Below are 18,697 nucleotides of genomic sequence, written 5' to 3'. Positions count from 1 at the left end.
AGCCAGATGACAAGCAGTAATGGTATCTCCTCTAGTCATTCCAATAATTTATTTTGTGTGCTGTGGTTCATTTCAGAAGCTGGACAAGTTCCTCAGCATTTTGCTACAGGAAAACACACGAAGTCATCATTTAGGAAATGAGCAAAATATGAAACATTTGTAGTGCTCACTACTTCCAGTTGAGGCTTTAATACTTCTGATTACTTTCACCCTTTTTAAAACCCCACAAGTCCGTGATCTATTGTATTAGATATCCTTGTCAATTTCAAGACAGCTAGATAAAATTTACAAAACTATGATGCAACGATCACAATATTTTAAACTTTATTTCTCTAGGAATAACTAACATGACAGCTACTTTAAATACTGCCAAAAAATACTGTGTTTCACTGAGACTAAATACAGTAGTCTGCATATTTTGGCACAAATGTGTGCCTCTCTAAAACGTCAAGGAAGTTACTAGTTTTCCTATCATTTTTTATATTTGATGTCTAGTGACTTATACTAGCTAATTTTTTCACTAAATATTATTACATGTGTTAAAAATTAAGAGGGCTGCTATCAGGAAGCTTTATGAGTTATTTAACATATAAGCTAATATCTTTCACAAATATTACCATGTGTTCATATTTACATCTTGGATGAAAACTTAGGGCGTTCAATATGCCATTTTGAAACAGATATTTACAAAGGGGGAGAAAATTGATGAATAAATACCTGTCACATAATACTGTGGCACTAATGGTTTTGTCATTTAAAGGAGCTATAAACAACACTGCATTTAACAGTGATCTTCATTAATGAAACAGTGCCCTCTATGTTCAACAGTCTGCACCAGAGACCTGAGTTCAGTAATTTTAGAATGAGTAATGAAGCTTGATTTCTCCATATCATATACAGAAAGGTAAAATTCACTTCTTATCAGTTAATTGTATAGGTCATCTCCATATATCCAAAGAAATATTTTTTTGCTTTTATAAGAAAAAAATCTCTACAATTGTTAATTTTTTTTAGATAGCCACTAGCCTATTGTGTTAGGATATTAAAAGCAGAAATGATTTTTGAGTGAAAAAGTAATACATTTTAATACACATAATTAACATTTAAAGGTCTCAAGTAATAGAAAAATATTTGATTTAGGCACATGGTAATGAATATAAATTAGAGGTTTCATAAATGAGACTCCTTGAAAATTATAAGGAAAGCCTAGTTGATTATACAGACATTTCTACAACAGATATTTTATTATAGAAATAAATACAGGAGAAAGGATTGAATTAACTTATAGAAGGGAAAAATCCCTTATTTCTGCTTTATCTTTTAGCATTTATAATGTGGGTACAAATTTTCCAGTTAACACTGGGTTATTTTACAAAGCTTGTCCTCAAACTGTTAAAGGCAATATGAGAAAACACAATAGGAAAACCCAGCATTTTTGCAAGACTACTTAAATAGTTCTAAAATCTTAAATTATATTAAACTTGCTTTTATTAGTTATTAAAATTATTAAATTGCATGTTAGTATACCTTATATGTAAGTTGAAAGTATAGGTATTTATAAACATTGAATTATCAAATATAAAACAAAATGGACAAATATGTTTGCTTGAGTATTTTGTTCTTCATTTCTCACCTATCATAATAAATATATATCTGAGAATAAGAAGAAAAGATAGATGGAACAAAAACAGATTAAGCAAAAAAGTTTGTCCATTTTATAAAAGTATTTATAAAATTAGCAATTGGAGAAGTTCTAAAACTTCTAAGGTGAAGTAAACACTTCTGTTATACACATCAATTTTCTACAAAAGCTCAAAACCATTAAAAGACAATGACAATTTGAAATTGTCAATGACCTGCAAATATTTTCTTCTAAAATTGTAAAGCTTATTCTATATGATTTACATTAGGATGTTGCTAAAGCTTGAATCTTTAACACTTCAAATGAAAGAACAGCCGATGTGAAATAGATAAACAGCAGAAGAAAAGCTGAACAAAAATATATTCAAGACTATTTTCATGACATAATAAGACATCATAGCACTAAAAATACTTTAGCTGTAGACACATGTTAAAAATCATCACAGAGTTTAAAAATAAAACTGGTCCCTATCTGAAACCCAAAATATAATGTCAGGAACTTGAAATCATTTACCTGGAAAAGGCAATAGCTTACAATCAAATTTAAATTGCTAAGCAAAGCTGGACATACAGGGGTGATAATATATAACAAATGGCTTCATCTTTCCTTTGCAGAAAGAAGTTGAGCTTAAATGCCTCCTCCATCCAATATATTCCCATTTTTGTCCCCAGTGACATCCTTATTGCTAAATCCTGAATCCTTCATTCTAGCAATCATTCCTGTCTACTTCCTACTTCAGTCCCTGTACCACTCTTTCATTGCTACAATTTATTATTTATGTTACATCAGAATGCCCTTTCAAAGCTATCCATCCAGATAATAAGTTCAATGAGAGAAAGGACCCTGACAGTGATGAACTCACTGAGAGCTATAGCTTCTCACACACACGCCAGCATCTGGCACAGAGAACCCAAAGCCAGCCTTGAATATTGTTGAAGGACTATGTGAACAATTCTAGAAAGCCAATTATTGTGTTACTTTCAGTGGCACAGCATAAATTTCAATGTTTTAATGTAACCTAGAAAGCACTGAAAGCACACGTTTATCCTTTTGAGGTTCTCTTTGTTTTTGTTTCCTCAGACAATGCAATCTATTGTCCAAGAGCAGTGAACATCTTTTAACTCAAATTTTTAAAAAAAGGAAAGTAAGTTTTCTCACTTGACTATTCCTATACTTTTACAGTTTCTCTCTCTCTAAACTGTCCTTCTTAATGCTAGCAACTTGTTATCTTCAAATCTCAATTAGCAACATGTCATTTTAAAACCTACATAAAGTTTCCAAAATATAGGGGAGAAATTTGTCTTGTTGAATTTACATAGAGTCCAATTCCAGGCATACTTTCAATGAATGAAAGCAAAAGGAAGAAAGGAAAGAGGATGAAAGGAAGGGAAGGAGAGAGAGAGTAAAAGAAAAGGAGGAAGAAGGAGGGGGGAGCAATTTGATTGAATTCTTATGTAGATCAAAGTTAACAGACTTTCTCATTTGCTTTGCAGATTTTACTCTTACCTTCCTAATTCAAACAACCAAGTTGTTCTAAGAAAGTCTCCAAGAGAAAATTTCAGTGAAAATAGTATCTTATTCATAGTCAAATATCTATTATAAATGTTGTGCAGATATTGAGATATGCTGCATACTTTACTTATACTCCTAATAATTATGAATTCATTAATCTACAAAAGAATCACTGATTGCAGTGTAGCAGAACAGAAAATAATGCTTGAATCTTAGACTGACACAGTTTTTCTGACCTTAAGCTAGTTAAATATTTCTGAAGCTCACTTTACTGATACATAAAATAGAGATAAAAGTACTTTGCAGTGTTTACAAAATAGTGTAGAATGCACAAAAGTTTTGAGATATTAAGAAATGTGTAGTATTTCAAAATCTTTGTGCTAAAATGCATATGCTGAGTTTTCTAATTTCTGTGGATGGAATCATTAGCAAATTAGAAAGAATACCAGTCAAGAATACCATAGTAGATATCACTATAAATCTGTTGTTTTCCTATTTAAGAAGATAATTAAGACCTGACCATGACTAATTACCATAGAGATAGGTGTCCTGCCTCTATTGCAAATTAATTTGTGTCACATAAAGTTCACTAAAACATGCATTAAATTAAGTATTCAGTCTCCGGCAATCAATTCATCGTTAAAAAAGAGATTTAAATATTTGTGAGGATATCACTAAAACCGTTTACATTTTTAACAACATTTTCTCAGAGATTATGAAAGATTCTTAGATAGTTTCTCCTTACCTCTTAATTTAGCAGGTTAATTGGAATCTTTTAAAAAATGTTTATGTGCCAGGAACATGTCTAGGCACTGAGGATATGATAGTAAAGTGGGGAGGATCCATACTCTCATAGTAAATTAAAACAACTTTTTTTTTTTAGGTTAAAAACAAAATTTGACTATTCTTTGCTCAGTCTATGGCTTAAATTCTAACTGGGCAGAAATGATGATGATGGCATAACTGGGCTAGAAGCTCTGGGAAAGGCCCAGCTTTTAAGAGCATTCAAGTAGAACATGTTTGGTTGATGTGGCAGCACAGACATCTTTATTTCCCAGTTGGTTGCCAGCCAAAATCATGTACAAGTCCTTGAACATGACACATTCTAGTTCGATAGCAGCCTTGGTACATCACATTTTTCCTAGACTTCTTGGTCACTTGGTTGAACATACAGTGTTTTCTTTTGTTAAGCATTTCCAAAGCATTTATTTGCCACTAACCATTGCCTCTGTTTCCCTTTTGTTTATAAGGCTGTATCTCTAATACCATTTGACAAGTGTTCTGTATAAAGGGCTAGATAATAAATATTTTAGACTTTGAGAACAAGAGACCATATGTAAATTCATGAATTAGGCTGTATTTCAATGCAACTTTGCTGATTTAAACAACTGTTTGTCTGGATTTAACCTCCTAATTGTTGTTTGTGGAACTTTAGTTGATGAAGTGAAGTTCAAAGATCAGGAGGAAAGCAGAGGTCAGATAAATTGATTTCAGGCTGGGCCAGAAGATGACAAAAATGTCATATCTAACTAGTGTTCTATGGACAAATTTTTATCAGTTTACCTTTTTAAAACCTTAAAGGGACTTTACTTTGTTTTGTGTTTGTGCTCTTGAGAAATATTTTTTTTTTTTTAATTCCATCTGCTAGATCTGGTGGTTTCTTTGAACTACAAGTTGGTGATGTTTCTGTCCAGGTTCTAAGATTCATGTTTCTACATGTGTAATTCTACGTAATGATTGCTGTTCTCCTGGAGTGTTTCAAATCTCTATTTTCTCCAGACTGAAAACCTGTCTCCCTTATCTTTTAAATCACAACCTTAACACAAATGCAAGTTTTTCTGTTATAATTTCACCATCGATTGGAAGTGCAGTGAGTGTCAGAGAAATGTTTGACATGCACAAGGCTGTTCATTAAACATGTCCCAAGAAACAATCATTCAGTGAGCCAGGCTATAAGATTTCTCATCATGTACTGGAGCTTATGGTCAAAAAACTAAAACTGGACCCTTCTCTCTCATCATACTCAAAACTCAACTGAGAAATGAACAAACACATAGTTGTAAACATGAAACCAGGAATGTATTACACGGAAACATACCTAAACACTTCAAGACACCAGGGTAGGAAACAATTTATTAGAAAGATCTTCAAAGACACAGGCAGCAAAGGTAAAAATAGATGTGTGATTACAGCAAACTAAAAGGTTTCTGCACAGCAAAGGAAATAATTAACAGAATTAGGAGAAGCACAGAATGGGAGAAAACATTTGCAAACTATTCATCCAGCAATGGGACAGTACTAAAAGTATAGAAGGAACTCACAATGGTTTGGAAACTTGACAAATTTGGGTATCTTTATTCAGTTTACTTATAAGGAGCAAAGTCTATCACTACTCTACTGCCAAATTTTAAATATTTGATATGCAAACAAAAAAATAAAATGAGTTTGAAGTTTTTCTTTTAAACTCTAGAATTATTTTGTGTCCAAGTAACTAAACTTCCCTTTATCACTAATAGTTTTATTTCCCTGTCTTTTTTGATATATTTATAAATTATCATTGAAAAATGTTATTAATTTTATGATATTAAAATTCTAAATATCATTTTCACTTATTATGGACAAAATTGTGCATATTTTTGTGAGTGTATTTTAAAATACCATATGTAATTATTTCTTGCATATTTGAGTACTATAAGTTTTATTTGGATATTTGTGATTTGTTTTTATATCATTTTTTTTGTTTTGCTAAACTTCCAATTTTTGCCTCTCTGAAACTGTGATTTTGAATACCTAACTTGTTTATGTGGTTCCTAAATGAGCATTATAAACAGAGGTATGCTATTTTCCTTTTTAAAAGGATAAAAATTAAGAGAAACCAAGTTTGCTTAGCATGCTTTACATTTTAATCAATTAGAAATAAATGTAAAAGTCATTTAACTCTTTAATTGAGGATAAACAAAATAAATCTGACAAATCAAAACACTAATTTCTTGCTTGAAAATTGCTTACTATTACTTGTTTTCTTAGTTACTTTTTACTGATTGCTGAGACAAAATACCTGAAGTCCAAGTTGGGAAAGGAAAGGTTTATTTCTTACAGTTTTTGGAGGTTTCAGTCCACACTCAGTTGGCTCCAAGGCAGGCGGGCACGGCTGGGCCGAAGTTCATGGCAGCTGCAAACAACAAGCAGGAACCAGCAAAGAGCAAGACACACCTTCTTCCTGCCATTACATCACATCCTGGCTCCACCCCTTTGTGGGTGGAGCACTGACACCATCAATACAAGCACTAGACAATGAACAATAACAAATGCACAATTCAAACTCATGAGACCTGGGGGCCATAGACATAACCCATGACATTCCACCCCTGGCCCCCAGGACTCATTATATCCTTTATACAAAAGACATTTAGTCCACCTCCAAAAGTTGCCAAAGTCCTAAGTTTCAGCACTGCTAAAAAGTCCAAGTCCCAAGTCTCCTCCAAGATCTATGGTAAACTCGTAACTGTAACCCCCTGTATAAATGAAACAGGATTAAACCTTTCTGAAATGCAAAGGCACAAGATAAACATTACCATTCCAAAAGTTACAAACAGGGGACTATAAAGCATTGGAAACAAAGCAAGTCCAACATCCAGCAGGACAAACATTAAGTCCTAGAGTTCCATGCTCAGCATCTGAAGCAATCTGGTTGCAAGCTCCAAAAGGCTTGGGTGATTCCACTTCCATGGCACTTCCAGGGATATCAGCTCCCACACCTCCTCTCTTAATCCTCTCTGCTCACTTTTTGCAGCTTCCCTTGGATCATCCACGTTCCTGGCTTTCCAAACTTCTGGGGTCTCCGCTGCACCTTTGTCTTCACACTTACATCTTCACAAATTGCCCTCTCAGGGACACACTGCTTAGCCTCCCAGGCCCTTTGCAATGGAGGTAGAAGCCATCTTACCCTCAGAATTCATGCATTTTCCTTGCACCTAAAATCAGCACCTTGTGGATGCCGCCAAGATTTGCTGCTAGCTGAAGCAGTAGCCAGGCTTTTCTCTCTCTTGGCTGTAGGGGTCAGTTACCTGGATTGCAGGGCTCTGTTTGCCTGATTGTGAGAAAAAACTTCTCTACATTGCCACCATTCTGGAACCTCATTGGGCCTCTTTTGCCATTCTGGAGCCTCATGTGGCCTCTGTAGCCATTCTGGAGCATGGTGCTCTGCAACCTTCTCCTCTGAGCAAATTCTGTAAAGCTGCATAGGGTGGGGACCTACTTCCTGGGATGCCCCGGGGCCATCTTCCTTATCTCTCTGTTTCTCTTCAGGAATCAATATCTCAACTCTGTCTTTACAGTGCACAGCCTTGCTGGAATTTTCCTTCTGGCCAAACTCATAGCATTGTAAATTATCCTGCTGGGCTCTTTGCTCTTGATTTAAAACATAAAGCTGGCTGAAAGCCCCAACAATAGCCATGCCACGGCCTCAATGTTCGATTGGTTTTTAATTTCTTTTTCAATATTAATCAGTCCATTGCCCTTTGTCTTGAAGTCTCAAGCAAAGTCTCTGGGCAGGAGCAAAATGCAGACAAACTTTCTGCCAAGCCATAATACATATCATGTGGAGTCCAACAACCAATGCAGTCCTTCTTCCCAGCAGAAACCTCCCAAGCCTGGCCTTTACCATCCGGCTTTCTATCAGGCTTCTGGTCTCCTGAGCTCTGACCAGAATCTCCTCTACAGAACAGCCTACGCTGCTCCAGCTCTATGCATCCATGCGACATGTCTGAACCTTTCCAAACTCTGCCCACAAGCAATTTCCAAAGCCTATCGAGAAACATGGTCAGGTATAGTCACAGCAAACGACCCCACTCCTCGGTACCAAATTCTATCTTAGTTACCTTTTACTCATTGCTGAGACAAAATACCTGAAGCCCAAGTTGGAAAAGGAAAGGTTTATTTCTTACAGTTTTTGGAGGTTTCAGTCCACACTCAGTTGACTCCGAGGCAGGCCGACATGGCTGGGCCGCAGTTCATGGCGGCTGCAAATAGCAAAACAGGAACCAGCAAAGAGCAAGACACACCTTCTTCCTGCCATTACATCACATCCTAGCTCCACCCCTATGTGGATGGAGCACTGACACCATCAATACAAGCACTAAACAATGAATGAATAACAAATGCACAATTCAGACTTATGAGGCCTGGGGGCCATAGACATAACCCATGACACTTGTCAGTGACTTACAACATCTGACATAGTGTCAATTCTGAGTTGGGAACAAATGTAGATTAAAAACCCATTACTACTATAACAAAAATCTAAAACTATAACTGTAATAAATGCTTTAAAATAAAAATGCTATTAGAATCTGAACACATTCATATTCATACTTATGCCTACTTGATACTTTGAGACACAGTATATTAAGGAGCAGTGTATTTGAGATGATTTATAAGAGCAGAATGTGTTCTATCAAGGGAAAGTAACATGTATAAAACTATAATAGGGGAAATATCACTCATTCAAATAGTCTAAAAACAAAATTCTGATGATACCTGAGCTTACTTAGAGTGAGGTTGCTATTAGAGATGTAGGTGAGAATATATTGGAAACTAATCCTGCTAAGGATTTTACCTCAAAAATCTTAATATTGCTAGTTTATTATTAGGCAAGGGTCATTAATAACATAACAATAGTAACACTTGATAACATATGTGGTGCCTTACAATATAGCAGAGATGTCTCAAAGGTTTGTTACCTCATTTAAGAAATGGGGCTTGGGGATGTAGCTCAGTGGCACAGCACCTGCTTGGCAAGCACAATGCCCTGAGTTTGATTCTTGGTACAAAAAAAGGAATAAATTTTCTTTATAGAGTAGGTAATTAAAATCAGAAAGGCTAACAAAGTTGTTTATTGATAGGATTTATGCACAAGAGTCACCTGGACTGATCATTTATATGAAAGTGGCAGTACAATCTTGGTTCTCAGAGCTTCGGATGCAGAGGCGCAAGAGCATTTCCTAGGAATTCATATTTTATTAAACACTTTCAATGATCCTGATAGAGACTGTCTACATGCTTGGGCAAACACGAGGCTCCTACTAGAAGAGGATCCTTATTTTATTCATATTCTCCTTAGGAAAGATCCCAGAGCATAGTCTATATTTTTTTCCTAAATTTCCCACATGCTGTTTCCAAAAACAGGCACACATAAAAAGAGAACTCACTAAGCAAAAGTGTTACCAGAATCTTAGCAAATACTAGTCATGAAAACAAAAATGATATATACTTTTATTATTATCTAATAATTTATTAAGTGTTATTATCAAAGATATTGAGCTTTATGATCGTAAAACTTAGCAGTGAAGAAACACAAAAAGCATGTGTCCTGGCTGGTATGCATAGTAAAAAGGAATAGAACACCTTCAGAGGTGTCAGAAATGCCAACTTTGAGAGGTTTAATTACATAGACTGTGCATACATGTATCACAAATCATTGCACTGACACTTAACATCCATACACTTCACTGTACCTACCTTTTATCTAAATGAAACCAATTAGTTGTTCAGTACACAAATACGTGACATATAAAAAAAAAATGTGTGACATATAATGTTCTACTTTTTGTCTCATTCTCATGACTCCTGTGAGTTCTAGACAGTTTCCCTGACATTTTTGTTTTCATGACAGAAGAAAAAAGTCCTGAGGCATGCAGAGAATCTGGAAGCCATCCATATGCATTCCACCAGTCACCACAACTCATCTCTTCAACTCACATATTGTGAGTGAATTAATAAAGTGAAAATAAGATATTGAGAGATTGGAGCAGTTTATTTTCCTGCATTCCCTTATTCAACTTATATTTCATTACTTACTGTTTAAAAAGTAGGAAAGGACACAGTGCACTTCTACTACAAAGGGGCATATTTTAACAATAAACAGTGCCAGGGACAGCTCATAAGTTTTCCACTGGGCAGAAGTTTTTGTCTATTCTGTTGCTTTAAGGTGGGAAAGAAACAGTATGCATGTAAACTAGCTTCTCTCCCCCAGAAAAAGGCTCAAGTCCCGTAACCTAGTGGATCTGATCCAAGGGATCTCAATGTAGGAAAATAAAGAAAGCATTGTAAAACATGGCCCGTGACAGTGGAAGAAAAAGTACTCAATAAAAAGAAAAGCACAAATTATATTGAATTATAACCAATTTAATGGTTGAAAGGTCAGCTTTTAATTCTAATCTTTGACATATAGAAATCTTCATTTTAGATGTAGATTTAGAACTTAGTATATTATTTACTTAAGAGGCCGTGTAAAAGCAAGGCAATTTTAGATATCAAATCACCATAAAATAATTTAATTATTGAAAACTCTATAACTCAACAAATTTATATTTTAAAATATAATTTTTTTATTTTAAAATTTATATTTTAAAATAAGTTTTGTTTGATTACTATTAGAAGAAAAACAATATTTTCATTTACATATATACAGACTACATAAAATAGCATAGTTGACAACACACTGAAATAAACATTCCAGTCAACTGACTTTATTAAAGTGCACTTCCATCTTTTTAACCAATGCTGACCTAAATCTACTGGCTTCATAAATAATATCAACCAATAGGACTAGCCCTTAAAATTAAAAAAAAGCAGAACTATTCATTTTATTTATTAAAGATAAAAGCCATATATATGAAATATAATTCATGCTTACAAATGAAGTTAAAGAATGATAGTAATATATGAATACACATGTGATAAAAGTGTTAAGTTTTTGACTAAAATAATCTTATAGAATGATTATTAGAAGTCAAAAGAAAGAGCACAGAACTGTAAGAAGAAAATCTCAACATTTTTGCTTAAAAGTCATTATAAGTAACAGAATTCAAATACTGGGAAAACATGATAGTCATGATAGAAAAGATGCAAAAAGTAATGATCGAAAGTACCACAAAAAAGCAACATTTACTCTCTAATAAAATGTACTGAGAGAGAGTTATGAAGTTAAATTGGGTAATAAGAAAAACTTGTAAGAATTAATTTTAACTGATAAATGATCCTACAACTCCATACTGTATCCAACAGGAAAGAAAGTGGCATGATAAAGACACGCCTACACCAACTTGCTTATTGGAGAATTATTCACAGTAGCTAAAAAATGGAACCAACTTGAGCATTCACTAACTTATGCATGGATAAATAAAATATGGTACATATACAAAATGGACTATTACTGAGTCATTAAGAAGAGTGAAAAATACTGTCATTTGTAACCGGTGAATGGAACTGGAAGTAATTATGTTAAATGAAATTACCAAGCCGCCAAAAGACTAATATCACAAAATCTCACTAATGTAACTTAAAAATGTTAATCTCCCAGAAGTTGGGTAAAGAATCCAGGTTCCTTAAAGCATAGAAGATTAGCAGGGAAGAGTTACTGGGAAAGTTAATGAAGAGGTTCTAAGTTATATTTAAAGGAGAAATAATTTCTAATATTCTGTTGAATAGTAGAATGACTACATAAAAATAGGACTCTACAAATACAAGGTTCATTTATTCTATTATACTAGATACTCCAGTGGAGAGAAAAGTAAGATATGATTTTGTAGTCTCAGAACTTACATTTGGAGGGGACACATAAAGTGGACTTAGCTAAAGGGGAAAATAGATACATTACTATGACATAAGAGAAAAAATAAGAAAAAGGAATCGAGTTACATCAAGTACAGGTACAATTTTCATATACTGAATGTGATCATTATGTATCACAAAATGTAACAATGAACTTAATTAATAGGAAATGAATGGAGAACGAAAAATTTTTTTCTTGGTATTCAGAAAACATATTTCACATCCAGTTCAGAAAAGTCAAAATAGTCTTATAAAACTGTGGTGGATGTTACATACTCAGTAAGACTGTTCTAACATTGAAGTGTTCTAACATTGAAAATGCAAGAATGCATATGAGAAGGTATGGTCAAGGCAAATGGTAAGATTTTTGCATATTAATTGTTCTCATATATTCAAAATTGGGGCATACTGAGAAATCAAATGTACTGCATTTAATGTGTTTAAATTTATTTGTTGCAATACAGGTATAACACATCAATATTTGCAGAAATATACATCAGTGAAATTCAAGTCTAGCTAACAGCTACATAGCATTAGCAAAGAATATATCACTACTTTTTTCTTTTTTCACTAAGGCAATTTAGTGATTTGGCAAGAACTCTTAAAGTAATATGCAATTACTCCACAAGAAATGGAAGTAAATATATACAAAGTATTATTAGTTATTGTCAACGGTTTTATCATTATGATGACATGAATTATTAACAATATTCTATCTTCAACTAGATGAAAACTTAGTAGAGTAACAGGTTTTATTCTTTTTCTATTTGTTTTTGTCTAAATGACTAATGTTGATTTTATTTTTAAAGGTTTATGAAGCACCAGTAGATAATTTCTCCTTAAATTTGCCTAAGAAACATGCATTAGAATAAAATTTGGAGTTTCAGCTCAACAAATGTCAAACCAAATCATTATCATAGTAACCCTGAAAACACTTGTAGCTGAACTTTTACTTCTATGTTCAAACATCTTCAAAAGAAAAATCAAGCTTACCAATATTATTATCTTTAATTTAAAATATATTTAAAGGGGAAAAAAACTTTTTAAGGATAGTGTGACTTACAATTGCAGGTGGCAATTTTAAATCCAAATAAGACTACACATTAATTTTAGCGTGCAAATTCTACCTTAAATATGAAGAACTTACCCTGAATTGTATTTTTTTTGTGCAAACTAGAAGACACTTTTTATCATTGAGCATTGGGAGACAATAAACTGAAATGATAACAAGAATTTTAACAAAACTCTTAACAGAGTGATGTACAAGGATACACACACACAGCCAAAATGAACTTTTCTAGAATTGACAACAGCTGATGTTTACTGCTATCACAACAGCACCATTTTTAAAATGAGACGCCAATTTTATCAGATTTATGTTGTGGCTTATGTCTAGATATCCCCCAAAAGCCTCATGCAGTCATAGGTGGGGCTTGTGGGGCTTGTTTAGAGGTAGCTGAATCTAAAGTGTGTGATGCTGGGACTGACTCTGTAACGCAGTGCTGAAATAAAGGGCACTAAGATTAACTATGTGAGTGCTACATTCTCTAAATAGCCTAAATAAATAAGAGATAGAAAGAGCCATGGCTGATCTTTGCTTGTTTTGCCTTCTGACAATTATGAACTGTTTCTCCTATGTGATGCCTGTCTGCCATGCCACCCTGACTCAGATCCAGCCAATTATGGGCTAAAACTTCTACAAAATGTGAGCTAAATAAATCTTTTCCTCCTTTAACTTTGCATGTTGGATATTTTGTCTCAGCAACAAGAAAAGTAACTAAGACAATTTACAATATTGCAATTTAATTTCAAATTAGAACAAGAGACTAAAATATATGTGCATGATATTAATAGCTGGTTTCACTCCCCCCATATTTCATCATATTTTCTCCTATTGTATGAATATAAAATTATAAATCAAAATATGTTGTTATGTTTAAGAAAAACCCAATTTGGAAGTAGGTATACCTACAAGGATCTCACTTCTGCAGAAATGATTATCTGTAATTAAATATATGATAACCTCACAGCATTTGTATAATTATCTCTAATTTAAGATGATTATTAAGAAGTACTTATCATAGAAGAGCATGAAGGCACGTACCTGTATTTCCAGCACTGTAGAAGAGTGAGGTAGAATGATTTCAATTACAAACAAAGCCAGGTCATCTTAGTGACTTAGTGAGATATTTGCTTAAAACAAAAATAAATGGCAGTGGATATAATGGCAGTGAAACCCAGTGTAAAGCCTGGGTTTCATTCTCAGTACTAAAAATCAAACCAATGTTTGCTATGAATTGAGCCAGTATCATTATGTGTCATTGAAAAATGCACTGCTTAGGTGATTCTTCTGTGCTACGAGCTATTTAAGTGGACCTAACACAAGTACAAAAATATGATACTACACGAGACAGGACTCAATTTCTTGTAAATTGTTTTCTAAAATATAAAGCAAGTTGGGGCTAGGGATTTAGCTCAGTGGCATAAGCGCCTGCCTTGCAAGCAGGCAGTCATAAGTTCGATCCCTGGTACCAATAAAAAACAATAATAATAAAAAAACAAAATATAAAGCAAGTGCATGCTAAAATAGTGAAAATCAGTATAGTAAGATAAATACATATGCTAGTTTATTATCATTATTAAATATTGTATACTGTATATAATTGTGTGTGCTATGCTTCTGTATGGATGGCAGCCCAACAGGCTTGTTGAAGTATCACCACAAACATGAGCAATGTACCATCATCCTCCATGTGATCTGTCCTTGACAGAAGTGTCACTATGCCATATATGACTTTATATTGGTTGATGTGAGGGATTCCTAGAATAAACCATAGTCATAATCACATTATGTTTTACACAAATGTTTGCAATAGAAAACCAAAGAAAATACAGTATACTACAACAGAGCTCCTCCATGATATATGTTAAGGGAAGATTTAGTGCAATTTAGGACCTTCAGGAAAGCCTCATGAAGAAGTAGGCCTGGGGGCACAATTTCCAAGGGTGAAAGCATTGTTCACAGTATGAGTGGACACAGATCCCAACATCTTAATGATATGATGTCAGCAAATGGCAGAGTAGGCGATACTACCTTTCATTTATCCATCAAAAAATAAAATAAAACCACAAACAAAAAGTTAGTTACCAAAATGAAAGTCTTGGAGAAAAGAATATCAATTAAGTAACTGCAGCAGGAGAGTGGAGGAAAATACTAAAAAACAAACACAAAGAAGAGATCACAGAGCACGCTGCTTCTTTGGGCATCTGCAGAAGGATAGGAATGATGAAGGCTGGCTGCTGTCTGTGTCAGCCATGCAGCAGGCACCACAGAAGTACCAGTAGCCTGGTGTGCAGCTGTTTCTCCAAGCTATTGTTACCATTTGTGCTTTCCTCAAACCTCCAGAAACAAACTCTGTAAAACCTACACCAAGGAAGAGAACTGTTGTTCTGGGATAGGACACTTCCCCCTCAACATTGCAAGTGCACACAATTCTGAGCTGTGGTCGTTCTGTGAGTGTCAATGCTCTACACCCTGAGAAAGAGTGGCCTCACTGCACACACTTGCAATACACATACTGTAGCCGCTGCTGCAGGAAAGTCCATCCCCAGGAGCCGCTGACACTCTACGTGTGTCCACACTCTAGACAGAACCTACTACCCTGGCTACCCTGAAAGCACCTGAACACCAGAGACAAAGCTGCCATCCACGTCCTGCTTCTTGAGCAGTGGATGTCTTGTAGGTATTTACATTGTACCGCCTGGCAGGAGCCCCACACTCCAGACCCTGGAGCAGCTATGACTGTCTATACATCTTCTAACTGCTCCACAAACCCCTGTGTCTTACATAGCATTACCTGCATGGCGATGGTGATGCATGTGTGCTGCATGGGTATAATCCCTCCCCATGACACCTCCTGTTTGTGCAATTATTCAGAAACTCAGTGGATAACGCAGAAGCAAGCATCTGGAAAACAGCAAGGGTATATCCGAAAATAAATTTTGTGTTTTCAGTACTCTCCTTTAATTTTGCATTGTTATTAGTACATGTTTGTAGTACATAATGATTAATTTATCATGGGAAGTTTATACATTTGCAAGGCATATTTTATCCCTTTCCTTCCCATCCTGTCTTACTCCATCTAATTGTTGGTGCCCATCTCTCTTGAAAAAAAAGTCTATTTCTATTTTTCTTTGATCCTGTCTTTTTTCAAAAAAATTTACAACTATAATATACTTAACTCAAAAGGTCTCAGTCAAATCTAATACAATAAAGGAAAAGTTTGTTGCAGAAAAAGGAAAAAAAGTTTTTCAAATGTTATTTTATACATATTTTTTCACTAAGTATAATTTTTAGAAGTAAAAGTAACAATATAAATACACAAACACAAATGTACACATAATTATACAATATATGAATAACAATTATTTAACTAAGAATATTATAAATTTAATTCATAATATTTAGCACCTTTTTCTATAACTTTAGAGCAATTTTTTCTAAAATCAAAAATACACAATAGAAAATAAATTGAAGTGATGTTCAAATTGCCAAATTTTAAAATATCCCATTAGGAATTGGTTTTTCATATACAAACTTGCCTCCCATAAGCGAGGAAAGTAAGAAAGTTACTCCTCAGCAATATTTCCTGTGAATACTGTCCTCAAGAATAAGTTTAAGCAGGCAGAGCTCTAAGAATACTCCAGCTTTTTAATCTATCAGTGTAGTTGGAGGACAATGATATAACTGCATGATGTTTTCACTAAATCTTTATAATTATTCTTGACTAAGAGGTCAGATATTCCTTTCTTGTCTCCTCAAAAAGGAGTGATGAGAAAATATGACTGCTAAAATAACCTTACTTACTATGTCCTCTGAAGCAGTCTATTATAGATCACACATATAAATAAAACAGTTAATTAAAGGTAACTGATGTCATATAAAATGCAAACAATAAATTTAAAACAATATTATTCACGGCATACAAACTCATTGGCTATATTCAGAAATATAGGTGATATAATCCTTTCACATATTTATTTTCACCAAAAAATACAAATTATTTTTCCTTAAAAATCACATAGTCCCAGACATTGATTTGATAAAAATTAATTTACTTCTCAGGTTGGACCGTAGATAATTTTCTGGTGAATAGTATGGTCAAGTAATTTCATAAATGAGCTGACTGGCTTCCTAGAGAGTCTATAAATAATAAGAAAAATTATTTTTTCTTTTAACATTAAACAATAAGTTTATTTAAACAAAGAAAATTTTAAAAGTAAAATATATGCTAATAGTTTCAATTTATAAGCAGTATCTGTGTCAATTTTTGAGATATTTTACAATACTGTTATAAAGTAAAATCCAGTTGAATTAAAGTTGTTTAATTTCATCTTCATAGAAACAAATATTACTTTTTGTTTCAGATGAATATTTGATCAAAGAAGATCTGAATATCATGGATAAATGTGAGAAATTTTGAAAGGAAACAAGAAGTCTCCTTTGACACAAAGATTATATTTTTTAACAACCTCTCCTTGAGATTCAAGGTTACATTTTCATGCAGTGGACTGAGGACGGAAGGATAATAAGCCCAAATCACTCCAAGAGGGGAAAGGAAGGCCAACAGGATTATTTCGGCACCACATAGAAAAAGAAGGATATTTTGAGTCAGAGATCTCATTTAATTCACACAGTGATAGATTTTATCCCCCAAATGGGGAGATGTACATAAAATGATATTTTGTTTTTAATATTTGTCAATTTACATGGAATGTCCCCAGACCAAGCATTAGCTTGACATCAAGAAAATGATCTGTTTTCTCACTTAAAGAACTCCTACATTCTTTTACATTAGAGGTGGAGGGAGTGGCCTGAATGGGAAGCTGACTCCAGGACTATTCTGCATGCACAGTCACAGTTCAACAGATGCTGTGGGATCAGAGCAGGAGCAGCATTGCTGCCGCCAGCAAATGCCTTACACTTACATGGACTCCAGCTCTCCAGACCGAGGCTCTAGCACAAACCTTCAGCGCATGATGAGTGGGCCCATTTCATAGCAAGTTGCTTTTCAAAAAACAAAGCGATCTTCTTAATTCATCTGAAATCCTCTTTCATCAGATGAAATGAAAAATAGCAGGACTGTATCCAGGACACATTTTTCATCATCCACACATTCTTGGACATATTAGGGGAAGGGGAATGGGATTATTACTGCACTTTGAAATTTCTTGGCTAGAGATTACAGACATTATTTTTAATGCAATCTGTGAACCAAAACATTCCAGTTATTGCTAAAACACAATTTAATCCTCACAGGCTCATTGTATTTTCTCTATTTCCATAAGCAAAGTCTCATCAACTCTTTTTCTTTACACTTCTTTTTTTTTAACATTGAGCTCCCTTGAATACTAGTTGAATAGCAATTAACTCATGGATAGAGATTATTTTATAGATAGAAATGCAGATGTTTATGGTTAATTCCAATGGTCAAAATTTATTAATAGAAGTGTTATTGTGCAAGCATATTTGTATTTTTGACAATTAGAAAGATAAAAATGAAGGCTTTTAAACTTCTTTTACAAAGCATTTAGAAACAAAGCAAAAAAATAAAAAAATAAAAATCAACTACTTCAGTAATGTAGACAGACACCTGAAAACAGTTTCTTCTCCCAAACTTATTTTTTGTGGTTCTGAGCAAAAGCAATAATACCTCTTTGCCTGGTGATGCTGTTATTGTTAAATATCTTACTAGCCATGTAGTAAAAGCAATTAATGTTCCATTAATATAGACATCTTTGTAATAATCATAATGTTCACATGATCATTGACCTTTTTTTTGCCTCAGGTATTTGAGGAAACTCAAGTTTTCTTCTTTTTTCTATACTTGAATAAAAAGAATGCAATTTGACTTACAATGTTTTTGCTTT

At 34.0% G+C, this 18,697-nt stretch overlaps 1 long non-coding RNA gene across 2 annotated transcripts in view; it reads right to left on the bottom strand.

Annotated features, from left to right (window-relative positions):
• LOC134477347 (uncharacterized) overlaps positions 1-6,475 on the bottom strand; it is a 68,033-nt gene extending 61,558 nt beyond the window's left edge. For both annotated transcript variants that reach the window (XR_010049338.1, XR_010049339.1), the window contains exon 1: positions 6,252-6,475. This is a non-coding gene — a long non-coding RNA (uncharacterized LOC134477347). The remainder of the gene's footprint in view (positions 1-6,251) is intronic.
• Between the last annotated feature and the right edge of the window lie 12,222 nt (positions 6,476-18,697).

The sequence above is a fragment of the Cavia porcellus genome, unplaced genomic scaffold, assembly GCF_034190915.1.
Source record: "Cavia porcellus strain 051 isolate PalLab524CR breed Dunkin Hartley unplaced genomic scaffold, mCavPor4.1 scaffold_8, whole genome shotgun sequence".
NCBI classification, from domain to species: domain Eukaryota; kingdom Metazoa; phylum Chordata; class Mammalia; order Rodentia; family Caviidae; genus Cavia; species Cavia porcellus.
The sequence above is the reverse complement of the archived record's forward strand: the minus strand, read 5'-3'. Positions and strand labels throughout refer to the sequence as shown.